Source organism: Lithobates pipiens, unplaced genomic scaffold (genome assembly GCF_037356315.1).
Source record: "Lithobates pipiens isolate NorthernLeopardFrog02 unplaced genomic scaffold, aLitPip1_a1.2 Scaffold_18, whole genome shotgun sequence".
NCBI lineage: Eukaryota > Metazoa > Chordata > Amphibia > Anura > Ranidae > Lithobates > Lithobates pipiens.
Window position 1 is genome coordinate 439529262 of NW_027507758.1, and position 12788 is coordinate 439542049.

Sequence of the window (12788 nt, forward strand, 5' to 3'; positions counted from 1 at the left end):
AAAACTATCCCCTATTTTGTAAATGCTATAACTTTTGCGCAAACCAATCAATAAACGCTTATTGCGATTTTTTTTTACCAAAAAATGTGTAGAATACGTATCGGCCTAAACTGAGGGAAAAATATGTTTTTTATATATTTTTGGGGGTTATTTATTTATTATAACAAAAAGTAAAAAATAATGCGTTTTTTTCAAAATTGTCGCTCTATTTTTGTTTATAACGCAAAAAATAAAAAAACGCAGAGGTAATCAAATACCACCAAAAGAAAGCTCTATTTGTGGGAAAAAAGGACGTCAATTTTGTTTGGGAGCCAAGTCGCACGGCCGCGCAATTGTCAGTTAAAACAATGCAGTGGCGCATCGCAAAAAGTGGTCTGGTCTCAGGGCCAGCAAAATGGTCCAGTCTGAAAGTGGATAAAGTACAGTATAGGTGTGGTATGTCTTGGCTACGCATGGTGCCCTGCTCTTAGTGGCTCAGTCCCTGCTAGCAGTATCAGCCATGGGCAAATAGCCCTCTCAGCAGTTTCTCCCCAAAAGCCTCCAGTAATCTGCAGTGGGAAGCAGAAGGTGAGTGGACACTCAAGTCCACCTGCAGCAGTGGTGCAGGTGCTGCGATGTGGATGGTGCTGCACTGCCCCTGGAGTCCTCACTTCCAGTCTCAGATCTCTATTTGGTATGGTCTCCCGCATGCCCACATACCAGCAAATATTCAGACAGAGGTGCTCTCTCTCTATCCCCTTTGGTAGAGGGCAGTTTAAAAAAAAATCATCTCTCCACCTCTCCTACTGCAAAGTGCCTATCGGGATCTATAATGTAACCATTATAATGTAGCCATTATATGGCTATCATCTCAAACTACAACTCCCAATATTCTCAGTGCTCTTCATAGAAGTCTATGGACTTGCTTGGCTTTACCTCTCCCCCTGCTGGCCAGAAGAGGAGGGTGCAGTATAACATCTGTATCTCAGTAGAGGGAGATAGGAATAAAGGCAATGTCTCCTTCTCCATATTGCTGTAGCTCAGCACCGGGCTACACTTGCAAAGTCACTCCAGCAATATCAGGCACAGTTTTTTTACATACAGTAGATCCACAGCAAGTTAGCAGCTGAAGGCAGATACAAATCCACAGCAGAGTTACACAAACAGCGTTGGTATTGCTTTCTGACACGACCACATATAAATACAATGCATGTTCTGGAAACAGTTGCTATATGAGTCTCTGTCAAGCAATACATGCTCTCTTCTTATATGGGTATGGAACGAATGGCACCGAAGATCGGACCACTTACTGTAGAAGCAGTTTCAAGAGCAGCACTATTTTCTGCAGGCACCTTTATACAGTATCTCACAAAAGTGAGTACACTCCTCACACTTTTGTATATATTTTATTATATCTTTTCATGTGACAACAATGAAGAAAAGACACGTTGCTCCAATGTAAAGTAGTAAGTGTACAGCTTGTATAACAGTGTACATTTTCTGTCTTCTCAAAATAACTCAACACACAGCCATTATTGTCTAAATCGCTGGCAACAAAAGTAAATACACCCCTAAGTGAAAATGTCCAAATTGGGCCCCATTAGCCATTTTCCCTCCCCGGTGTCATGAAATTGGTCAAGATCATACAACGCTTTAACAGGACAGGCTCCACTCAGAACAGGCCTTGTCATGGTCGACCAAAGAAGTTGAGTGCAGGTGCTCAGCATCATATCCAGATGTTGTCTTTGGGAAATAGAAGAATGAGTGCTGCCAGCATTGCTGCAGTGGTTGAAGGGGTGGGGGGTCAGTCTGTCAGTGCTCAGATTATACGCCATACACTGCATCAAATTGGTCTGCATGCCTGTCGCCCCAGAAGGAAGCCTCTTCTAAAGACGATGCACAAGAAAGCCTGCAAACTGTTTGCTAAAAACAAACAGATTAAGGGCATGGATTACTGGAACCATGTCCTGTGGTCTGACGAGACCAAGATAAACTTATTTGGTTCAGATGATGTCAAGTGTGTGTGGTGGCAACCAGGTGAGGAGTAGGGATGAGCCGAACACCCCTCGGTTCGGTTCGCACCAGAACTTTCGAACGGACCCCAAATTCGTACGAACGTTAGAACCCCATTGAAGTCTATGGGACTCGAACGTTCGAAATTAAAAGTGTTAATTTTAACGGCTAATATGCAAGATACTGTCCTAAAAAGGGTTTGGGGACCTGGTTCCTGCCCCAGGGGACATGGGTCACTGCAAAAAAAACTTTTAAAAATGGCCGTTTTTGCGGGAGCACTGATTTTAATGACGATTAAAATGAAAAAAAAAGTGAAATATTCCTTTAAATATGGTGCCTAGGGGGTGTCTGTAGTATGCCTGTGAAGTGCCACATGTTTCCGGTGTTTAGAACAGTCCCTGCACGAAATTACATTTAACGGAAATAACGTCATTTAAAGCTGCTTGCGGTTTTAATGTTATATCTGGTTCCTGCAATATGGTTGAAAATCATTGAGAAAAATGGCATGAGTAGCCCTCCCTGCCCATTACCAGCCCCTTTGGGTCTTGTACGCATATTAAGGGGAACCCCGTACCCATATTAAAAAAAGGAAATACGTGTGGCCCCCAGGCCCTATATACTCAACTCATAAAACATAGGGAAGGGTTATCACCCCTGTATAATTTGTTTTGCCGTCCGTCTTTTTCAGAGCACACAGACAGCACGCACAATCTCCTAACACTGACTGAGAGCTCTATTTAAAACGAGCAAGATATTTAGCTAGATAGGTGGATATAGCGGTGTATACTGCGTTCAGAGCACACAGACAGCATGCACAATCTCCTAACACTGACTGAGAGCTCTATTTAAAACGAGCAAGATATTTAGCTAGATAGGTGGATATAGCGGTGTATACTGCGTTCAGAGCATGCAGACAGCACGCACAATCTCCTAACATTGACTGAGAGCTCTATTTAAAACGAGCAAGATATTTAGCTAGATAGGTGGATATAGCGGTGTATACTGCGTTCAGAGCACGCAGACAGCACGCACAATCTCCTAAGGCCGCGTACACACGGGCGGATTGTCTGGCCAACTAAGTTCGTCAGACAATCCGACAGACAGTCCGTTCAAAATTTGCATGAACGGACTTGACCACACACGATGAGCAGACAGTCTGCTGAAAGCGTGCGCGATGACGTGTACAGCATGTACGACGGGACTAGAAAAACGACGTCCTATACACTGCAATGCAACCTTCGGCCGTGTAAATCCTTTCTGAGCATGCGCCATACTTAGTTCGTCCAACTTGCCTACACACGAGCGGACTGTCCGCTGAAACCAAGTTTGGACGGACAAAACCAAGTTTGAACGGACAAAATTTCGGAAATTCCGTAAGACTTTGTTCGTCAGACAGTCCGCTGAAAAAGTCCGCTGAAGCCCACACACGAGCGGATTGTCCGCTGAAACACGGTTCAGCGGACTAAGTTGGACAGACAATCCGCCCGTGTGTACGCGGCCTAAGACTGACTGACAGCTATTATAAAAGATAGATCGCTAGATATATAGGTGAATATAGCAGTGTATACTGCGGTCAGGGCACGCAGACAACAACCACTACAGAAGAGCAAGAATGAAAAATCGGCCGATAACGATTGGTGTATACTGTGTTGAAGGTACACAGAACACCCATTAACTGCTACAGATGCCAACACACTACACAAGGCCGCCGCGCTGGCAGCCTTATATAGCGTGGGGCTTGTACTACACAGCCTGAGCTATGATTGGCCACAGGCATCCTGCCTGTGGCCAATCATGTCTCTCCTCGCTGCCGGCGCTGTGATTGGCCAAGCATGCGGGGTCACAGTGCATGCTTGGCCAATCATGAGCCAGCAATGCACTGCGCCATCGCAGTGCATTGTGGGCCGTGAGCGCCACACGAATTTGGTGCGAACGGCCCATAACGTTCGGAATTCGCCGAACGGGCGAACAGCCAATGTTCGAGTCGAACGTATGTTCGACTCGAACACGAAGCTCATCCCTAGTGAAGAGTACAAAGAAAAGTGTCTTGCATACAATCAAGCATGGTGGTGGGAGTGTCATGGTCTGGGGCTGTGCGAATGCTGCCGCCACTGGGGAGCTACAGTTCATTGAGGGAACAATGAATGCCAACATGTTCTGTGACATAATAAAGCAGAGCATGATCCCCACCCTTCAGAGACTGGGCCACAGGGCAGTATTCCAACATGACACCAAACACACTTCCAAGATGACCACTGCCTTGCTAAAGAAGCTGGGGGTAAAGGTGATGGACTGGCCAAGCATGACTCCAGACCTAAACCCTATTGAGCATCTTTGAGGCATCCTCAAATTGAAGGTGGAGGAGGAAGAAGCAGAAGGCGGCAGTGACAGCGACAGAAGACTGGGCCAACGCTAGTAAAAGAGCTGGAAGAAGAAAGTGGAGGCCCGGCAAGAAGAACCGAAGAGCGGGACAAGACCCCGAAGTTGGGAGAAGACCCCCGAACAGCGGCAGCGACGAAGGAGAAAGCCGGTCTCCTCAGCTAGTAAAAGAGCTAGCAAAAGAGCAGAAGATAGCGGAGGAGTCCGGCGAGAAGACCCTTGAAGACGGAAGAAGATCCCCCGAGCTGTCTAATAAAGTACTTTCAAAACCTGTGTTGTGTTTTTTTTTAATGTACACTTTTTTTCCCAGGTGAATGGGTAGGGGCAGGGGCGTAACTATAGGGGGTGTAGCAGTTGCGACCGCAACTGGGCCCTGTGATGCAGGGGGCCCATGTAGCCCCCTCTACATATGGCCGGCAGCATAGGCAGCTAGGGGTACCAGTGCACCATGCACACGGGTGACTGGAGGTGGAGGGTGACTAGCAGAGCTCCATGCTCGACTATCGCACTGGCTGCTCTTTAGTTGTGCATTCCCCCGCATGACCTGTGTCCTCGGCCGGCTCCTCAGAGTACCCCTCTCCTGCTCCATGCATTACCACTCAGTCCGATATCTGTTCTCCCCAGCCAGAATCCCGCCCCCCATGAGTCCGGCCCACACTGCACTGCATACTTCTCCCGGGTAAACAAACTTTAAGCACACAGATGCAGTGCAGCCCCCCGGAGGACACTGCAGGCTTGTCTGCTAGCCCCCCTCCTCCCCCGTCATACACAGATGATGAAAGGTCTTTCTTGGAGATATGCTGATCGCCCGTCCAGCACACTGGATGGAGCCCAGGCCAACATGGATGAGTGCGTGGCCTACAGCTTGGTCATGGTGAGTGAGAGGACCCCATCCCCCACACACCATTACATACCCCCTCCATCTCCTCCTGGGGACAGGGACCCCTTCTCACGTGGGGACAGGGACCCCTACCTCCCCTGGGGACAGGGACCCCTTTTCACCTGGGGGCAGTAACTTCATCTGCCCTGGAGAAAATGACCTCATCTCTTCTGGGGACGGGGACCCCATCCTGCCTAGGGACAGTCCCCCAATGGGGCACCTAAAAATAAAAAATAAATAAAAAACTGCTGATACCAGTGGTGGAACTACAGGGCTCACAAAGGTCATACCTGTGACCACGCCCTGGAGTTCCACCGCCGGACTCGGAGGGAAGGGCCCTGGCTGGGGTTCAAGGGGGCCCTTCATGGTTTCTTGCATCGGAGCCCTGAAGGTTCTAGTTACACTACTAGGTAGGGGTACATCGTACCCCATACTCATTCACATAGGTTAGGGGGCCGAAATCTGGGGGCCCCTTATTAAAGGGGCCTTCCAGATTCTGATAAGCCCCCCACCCACAGACTCCGTCAGCCAACGGCCAGGGTTATCGAGAAGAGGCCCTTGTCCTTATCAACATGGCAAAGCCAAAGCACCCCCCCATGTTGAGGGGACGCGGCCTGGTATGTCACAGGAGGGGGGAGATCACTCGTCCCCACCCCCTTTCCTGACCGGCCGAGCTGCATGCTCGGATAAGGGTCTGCTATGGACTTTGGGGGGACCCCCACACCATTTTTTCAGCGTAGGGGTTCCCCTTTAAATCCATACCAGGTGACGGGACTCACGAGGTGTCAATCTTGCCGATGGAGGCGGCAACACTGACTTCCTTCGCTAGTTCCGTCTACCTGGAACCACGTTCAAAATGAATGGACTTTACTCCATGTGTGAGCAAATGCGTTCATTGCAAAAGTCTGGCGGAAAAGTCCGGTCATGTGTGGGCAGGTCCGCTCGTTCAAAAGGTCCGGCGGACCTCCGCTGCAAAGTCCCGCGGGTTGTCCTCCGGACTAAGACCGCCAGATAGTCTGATCATGTGTACGCGGCATAAGAGTGAATATGTAGAAATTACTGCAGAGTATAGACAGGTACAATCCGGAAAATTTGTCTATTCCGGAACTCCCAAGCAAGGGAAAACATGTATGACCTGGAAGCCAACTAACACTATCAGTTCAATCCAACTTTCTTCCAGACGACAGTCACTGCACAGATCCTCCTTAAAGCTCTGACCAAACCTACGCACACAGACTTTATGCTCTGCAAGTACATGATCAACTAGGCTCAATAAAAAGAACATCCAATCATCCAATCAGGCAGATCAGGCAGATCATATACAGTATTTGTGAGACCTCTTAGAAACTTGTCACTCTCAGTCTTTTTGGCATGCATAGGAAAATAATCTCGATCTCATTGATGATATTGCTGTATTTGATGGGAAAATGTATCTGCCATGTTGTGGGGGCCACTTACCAGCACATAGACTGGTGACTTTTAGCTGAGATGCTTGGAGATCTGTCAGAGCCTCAAATCAGAGTATGGATGAGCAAATACAATCGGACAGAAGCAAAAAACAGCAAGATCTTCATCCATAATCAGCAGGAGAACATCAAACCCAAAAACACAGTGGAAAAGATTGATTTTGATAGTGTACCTAGAATTATGGCATCCTCTCTATGATGATCTTCACTAAGAAAATACAACTTATTTTATGCACAGAGTAATTGTTACATTAGATAATAACAATGTTTAAAAGAAAATGTACTTGGCGCAAAGGGCAAGCTTGACTTTGACACAAAAAGGTGAGATTACCACGTAACTTCGGCTATTTATATTTGTGGATTTTCTGGCAACCAGTTTTTACTGCATACCAGGTCTGCTTATGCATTTTTTGTATTAAATGCTCAGTTTGATTTCCTCAGTGTTGGTTACTGTCATCAATCTCTATAATTGTTGAATTAAACAACTACAGAAACAAATTTTAAGGACTTAAAACCCACATCATAAAATCAATAAATGCTGTATTACATGCTGTTCATACTCATTTCCCCAATGTTGTATGGGTGACCCCGCCCCCCCCTCTGATGTAACGCAGGTTTCCGTTACATCAGAGGGGGGCGGGGTCACCCACACATCACAGGGGAAGCCCGGGTTTCCCCTTGCGTCAGAGGGGGCGGGGTCAGGTGACGGGTGGCCCCACCCTCCGCATATAACAAACGTCAGGCCGCCAGGATTCCGCAGTGTCTCCTCCGTGGAGACAGAAGATGGATGGATTTGCTGCGCTGGATCAGATCAGCCATCGCTGGAGAGATGATCATCCGTCGCTGGATAGCAAGAGTGGATTACCACCGCTGGAATCTTTTTTTATTTTTTTTTTATTTTTAATAAAGGACTTTTTCAAAAGTGTGTTTGTCTTAACTTAACTATTTTTTACACTTTCTTTGTGAAATGGTAGGGGAAAGTACCCCCTTACCATTTCTAACGGGGGGGGCGGTATCTGGGGGTCCCCTTGTTAAAGGGGGCTTCCAGATTCTGATAAGCCCCCCACCCGCAGACCCTCACAACCACCGGCCAGGGTTGTGGGGATGAGGCCCTTGTCCCCATCAACATGGGGACATGGTGCTTTGAGGGGTTACAGACCCCTAAAGCATCCTCCCAATGTTGAGGGCATGTGGCCTGGTACGGTTCAGGAGGGGGGCGCTCTCTCGTCTTTTCCTGCGGCCTACCAGGTTGCGTGCTCAGATAAAGGGTCTGGTATGGATTTTTAGGGGGACCCCACGTCAATATTTTTTTTACATTTGACGCGGGGTTCCCCTTAATATCCATACCAGACCTGAAGGGCCTGATAATTGAATTTGAGGGGAACCCCACGCTTTTTTTTATTTTTTTTATCAATGACTTTCAATGAGTGTTCTCTGTATTATGAGAGCCGACAATTCATTATAGCCACAAGTGATTTTAAAGGACTTTTTTCCTGCAGAAATTACACTTTGTGCAGGGACAGTTCTAAGCACGGGAAACATGCGCCCCTTCACAGGCATACTATAGACACCCCCCCCCCAGGTACGAAATTTAAAGGAATATTACACTTTTATTGTTTCATTTTAATCATTATTAAAATCACTGCTCCCGAAAAAACAGCCATTTTTAAAACGTTTTTTTGCATTGATACATGTCCCCTGGGGCAGGACCCGGGTCCCCAAACACTTTTTAGGACAGTAACTTGCATATTAGCCTTTAAAATTAGCACTTTAGCATCTTTTCTCTCTATCAAATCTTTTCTCTCTATGTCGAATATTTTCTCTCTGTCAAATATTTTCTCTCTGTCAAATATTTTCTCTATATAATCTTGGACTAATAGAGGTAAGGTTAGGCACATTCGCCCACAGGTTCAATAGACACAGATTGTTATTGTCAGAGTCACGTCAAATCTCCTATTCTATAGCGAACTGTTGTAACAACGAAAATGAAAATAAAGCATTTATTTATGTCGGATCTTTCGTTTTTTGGATTCTGCACTTTCGTTATCGTTTGTCAAAATGAAAACGAAAATACCTGAAATTCGGACGAAAATGCATTCGGACGAAAACGAATGCACATGTCTATCGAACACTGGATATTGTTCGGTGTTCGCAGAACATCGGAACAACCAAAGTTCGGCCTGAACTTATGTTTGGGCTGAACCATTCACCCATCCCTAGTAGAAATATGTGCGCAGAACTGTGTTCTATAGTGATAGTAGTAAATAGATAAAGATTGAGCAGCTTGCTCTCTCATCGACAACCCAAATCGATACGTAGTATTCTAGACAGGAACACAGACGGCGACACTCCGGTAGCTGATTCTCTGTCTCGGCCTTCTTTAGTGACTTTCTCCACACATCCATACCAATGGGTAGGCACTGTAAATTATGCTAGTAACATGATGTCTGAAGGCGGATATCAGGACTAGGCCCCTCAGGTGGGGAAGTAGGCCCAGGAGGAAGAGATCGTGTGCAGACTTCTAAGCTCCTTTTATCATCCCTCCCAGCAACCTTCAGGTCACTGCAAGGGTCCCTGAGATTTGTAGTCTTAGGGTACATGGATGCATAGCAGCAGATTCAAAGAGAACTACACGTCCCATAACTCTCTCTGCTGGCGCACAGGTATGAGATCACTGGCACGAATAATCATAGGGACAAACAATGTCTAGAACATGGAAGGCATAAAGCTTTCTAACAACAGTCCATATCACTACAATAGCTATTCTCTTCTAAGTATAAGAAGCCAGCTCACTGGAAGGAATCAGAAAGACTCATCATTTCTGGCTCATGCAAACTTCTAATAACATATTAGTACTCTGGCATTATAGTATTTTATTTTTAATATAGTCCTGTAGCTTGCCCACATGGCCTATGAAGTATTCATGACATTGAACAAATACAAACATTAATTATGGCTGCATCCTTTAACATGAGGGGAATGCCATTGTACTCACACACAGAATATAATAATTATTTTCTAATTTAGCTTTCTGCATTATGTACCACTGGCATAAAGGAGGGGTAACCAACAAATAGCTAAAAATAGAAGCATTTTCCTAAAACCAAATATCTCAAGATAAATGCATCATTTGTTGTGTATGTTTGAAAAAACACACAGCACAGTGCTGATTAGGGACAACAAATGCAAGTTATTAAATATGTTTACTGAGCTTTACAATAAGGGCAAATGTGCAGAAAACAGACTGATGTGCTTACGGATTTGAAAAGAGTCCAAGCTCTATACAACTCAAAGAGGAGCTGAATATGCCTGGTGCTATTACAAAACCAAATGAAAATATTAGCATTTTAAATGCTGTATAATATTCAGCATTTTGTGCTTTGAATCAGTGGATGTCTGGATGATTTGAGGTCATTGTGCTTTGCCTACAGCTATCAGCTCCTGTCATTAATTAGAGGACAGCAAACAGTACAGCTTTTAAATGTAAAGGGATCTAGGTACAGCTGTGGTTGGTGTAGAGGCCAGCCAAGAAATTGTATAAAGTTATTCTTGTCTTCTATGATCATCTGACAGAGTAATGTTGAAACAGAACTGCAGGCTAGTATAAAAACACCCTTGGTACATGGCTGATCTTAAAGTGTAGCTAAAGCAAAACTTTTTCTCAATTTAGAGTAGTGAAAGGATAGACCCCCATTTTTTTTGTTTTTTTGCTGTCTTAAGCTGGGTGCAAGCAGGCAGGCTCTTTCACTAAATGGCTTTGGTAAATCTGAGGCCGCGTACACACGCGGGGACTGTTCGCCCAACTTTGTCCGCTGAACAGTGTTTCGGCGGACAGTCCGCTCGTGTGTGGGCTTTCAGCGGACAGTTTCAGCGAACAGTCCGCTGAACAAGGTTTTTCGGAAATTCCGAAAAACTGTCCGCTGAAACTTTGTTTCAGCGAACAGTCCCCTCGTGTGTAGGCTTGTTCGTCAAACTAAGTTCCGCGCATGCTCAGAAAGGATTTACACGCCGAAAGTTATAATGCAGTGTATAGGACGTCGTATTTTTCGTCCCGTCGTACGTGCCGTTCACGTCATCGCGCACGGTTTCAGCAAACTGTTCGTTCGTCGTGTGTGGCCATGTCCGTCCATGCTAATTTTGAGCGGACTGTTTGCTGAAACTGTTTGACGGACAAAGTTGGGCGAACAGTCCCCGCGTGTGTACGCGGCCTAAAGGAAATCAAAAAACAAAAGTTGTATAGTGTGTATCCAGCTTTAGTCCCCGTTATGGAGATCTGCTCTTTCTAAAGCTGGTCTTACATCTGTAGAATTTCGTTGGAAAATTGTCATTTTCAGAATGTTAATGAATTTCTAACGGATAAATGGGGATTATTCAACATTTGATTTCTACCAGATCTAGCAAAAAAATGGAAGGGCAAGGATGGAATTTTTTTGTCAAATCCAATGGGAACAAGCTCATTTCGAAATTGCTGAATCCTCTTTCTCTGACACATAGAGACCTCACATGTATTATTAAAGAGGACCTGCCTTTCCATGTGTACTGTAATTAGGGGTTTTGTCCCAAAGTAACAGCACTTAAGAAAATAAATAAATAAATAAATAAAACAATATTAAAAGAGAAGTATGGGTTTGGGGGTTATTGCATATTTAAACTTACCCAGGTGGATGCAGCATCGGTCCAATGCTGTATCTGTCCCCTGACATCTTTACACTGAGAACCTAGCCATCAAAAACCGCTGATGGCTTGGTTCTCACAGCTCCCCGAGCAGAGAGCTGCTGCCTGTCAAGCAGCAGCTCTCCTGCTCTCCTACTCCACGCTCACTGGAGCGCTGAGCTGTGGAAGGGTGGGAGTGGCCGTCTCAGCATCTCAGCAGGGAGCTGAGAGGCTGAGACTGCCATCAGTCCAGGCACCTGGGGGATGCAGACTCCCAGAGTTGGGGATGACACGGTGCCTGGGCTGATATTGGTGACATCAGCAGACTTCAAACCGCTCTCTGCTGAAAATAGGTCACAGGAGTGCAAAAGAGATTGCATTCCTGTGACCCTTAGGAGAATGGATATATAAAGTGTAGCGCTTAAAATGACTGAAACAATAACATAGCTAAAATGTTAGTGCTATCATGTGTGAAAAGGAAACACTAAATAGTTACAAGTGATGATAGCCAATCTTATGACACACTAAATAGTGTCATTACACCAGCCACTCTTTTATTGTTTATTATTTTTCTCTGACACCTCTTTATTATAAGATTGGTTGCTAGTACCTGTCACTACTTACTGTGTCATAAGATTGGTTGCTAGTATTTGTCACTATTTAGTGTGTCATAAGATTGGCTATCAGCACTATTTAGTGTGTCCTTTTCACACATGATTGCACTAACATTTTAGCTATGTTATTGTTTCAGTCAATTTAAGCGCTACACTTTATATATCCATTTACCTTTGAAACAAACTTATCCAGTTGTCGTGTTAGCTGCTGTTTTTCCATTTAGTTTTAGACATGTGCAGAGTAAAATATTTCGTTTCGGAATTTCGTTTTCGTCTGAAAACTTAATTTATTTAGTTACTCCCGAAATTCGTTTTTATTTATTTCGTTTTTCGTTCAAAAATTGCATTCGTCCGAAAATCCACATGAATCACGGTCGAATCTGTCTTTGAAGGCTTATGGTGTCTCTCGAATGTATAAAGAAGATTCGACGGAGCTAGTATATAGCATACTTTAGAACCCTATTAAAGTCTATGGGACTCCAACGTTCAAAATCTAAAGTGCTCATTTTAAAGGCTAATTTGCAAGTTACTGTCCTAAAAAGTGTTTAGGGACCTGGGTCCTGCCCCAGGGGACATGGATCAATGCAAAAAAAAGTTTTAAAAACGGCCGTTTTTTCGGGAGCAGTGATTTTAATAATGATTAAAGTGAAACAATAAAAGTGTAATATTCCTTTAAATTTCGTAGGGGGGGGGGGGGGGGGGTTGTCTATAGTATGCCTGTGAAGGGGCGCATGTTTCCCGTGCTTAGAACTGTCCCTGTACAAAGTGTCATTTATGCAGGAAAAAAAGTCCTTTAAAATCACT

At 45.1% G+C, this 12788-nt stretch overlaps 1 pseudogene; it reads left to right on the plus strand.

The window, feature by feature from the left end:
- The first annotated feature begins 1263 nt into the window (after positions 1-1263).
- LOC143986738 (eukaryotic translation initiation factor 3 subunit K-like) lies at positions 1264-6916 on the plus strand (annotated as a pseudogene).
- The last annotated feature ends 5872 nt before the right edge of the window (positions 6917-12788 follow it).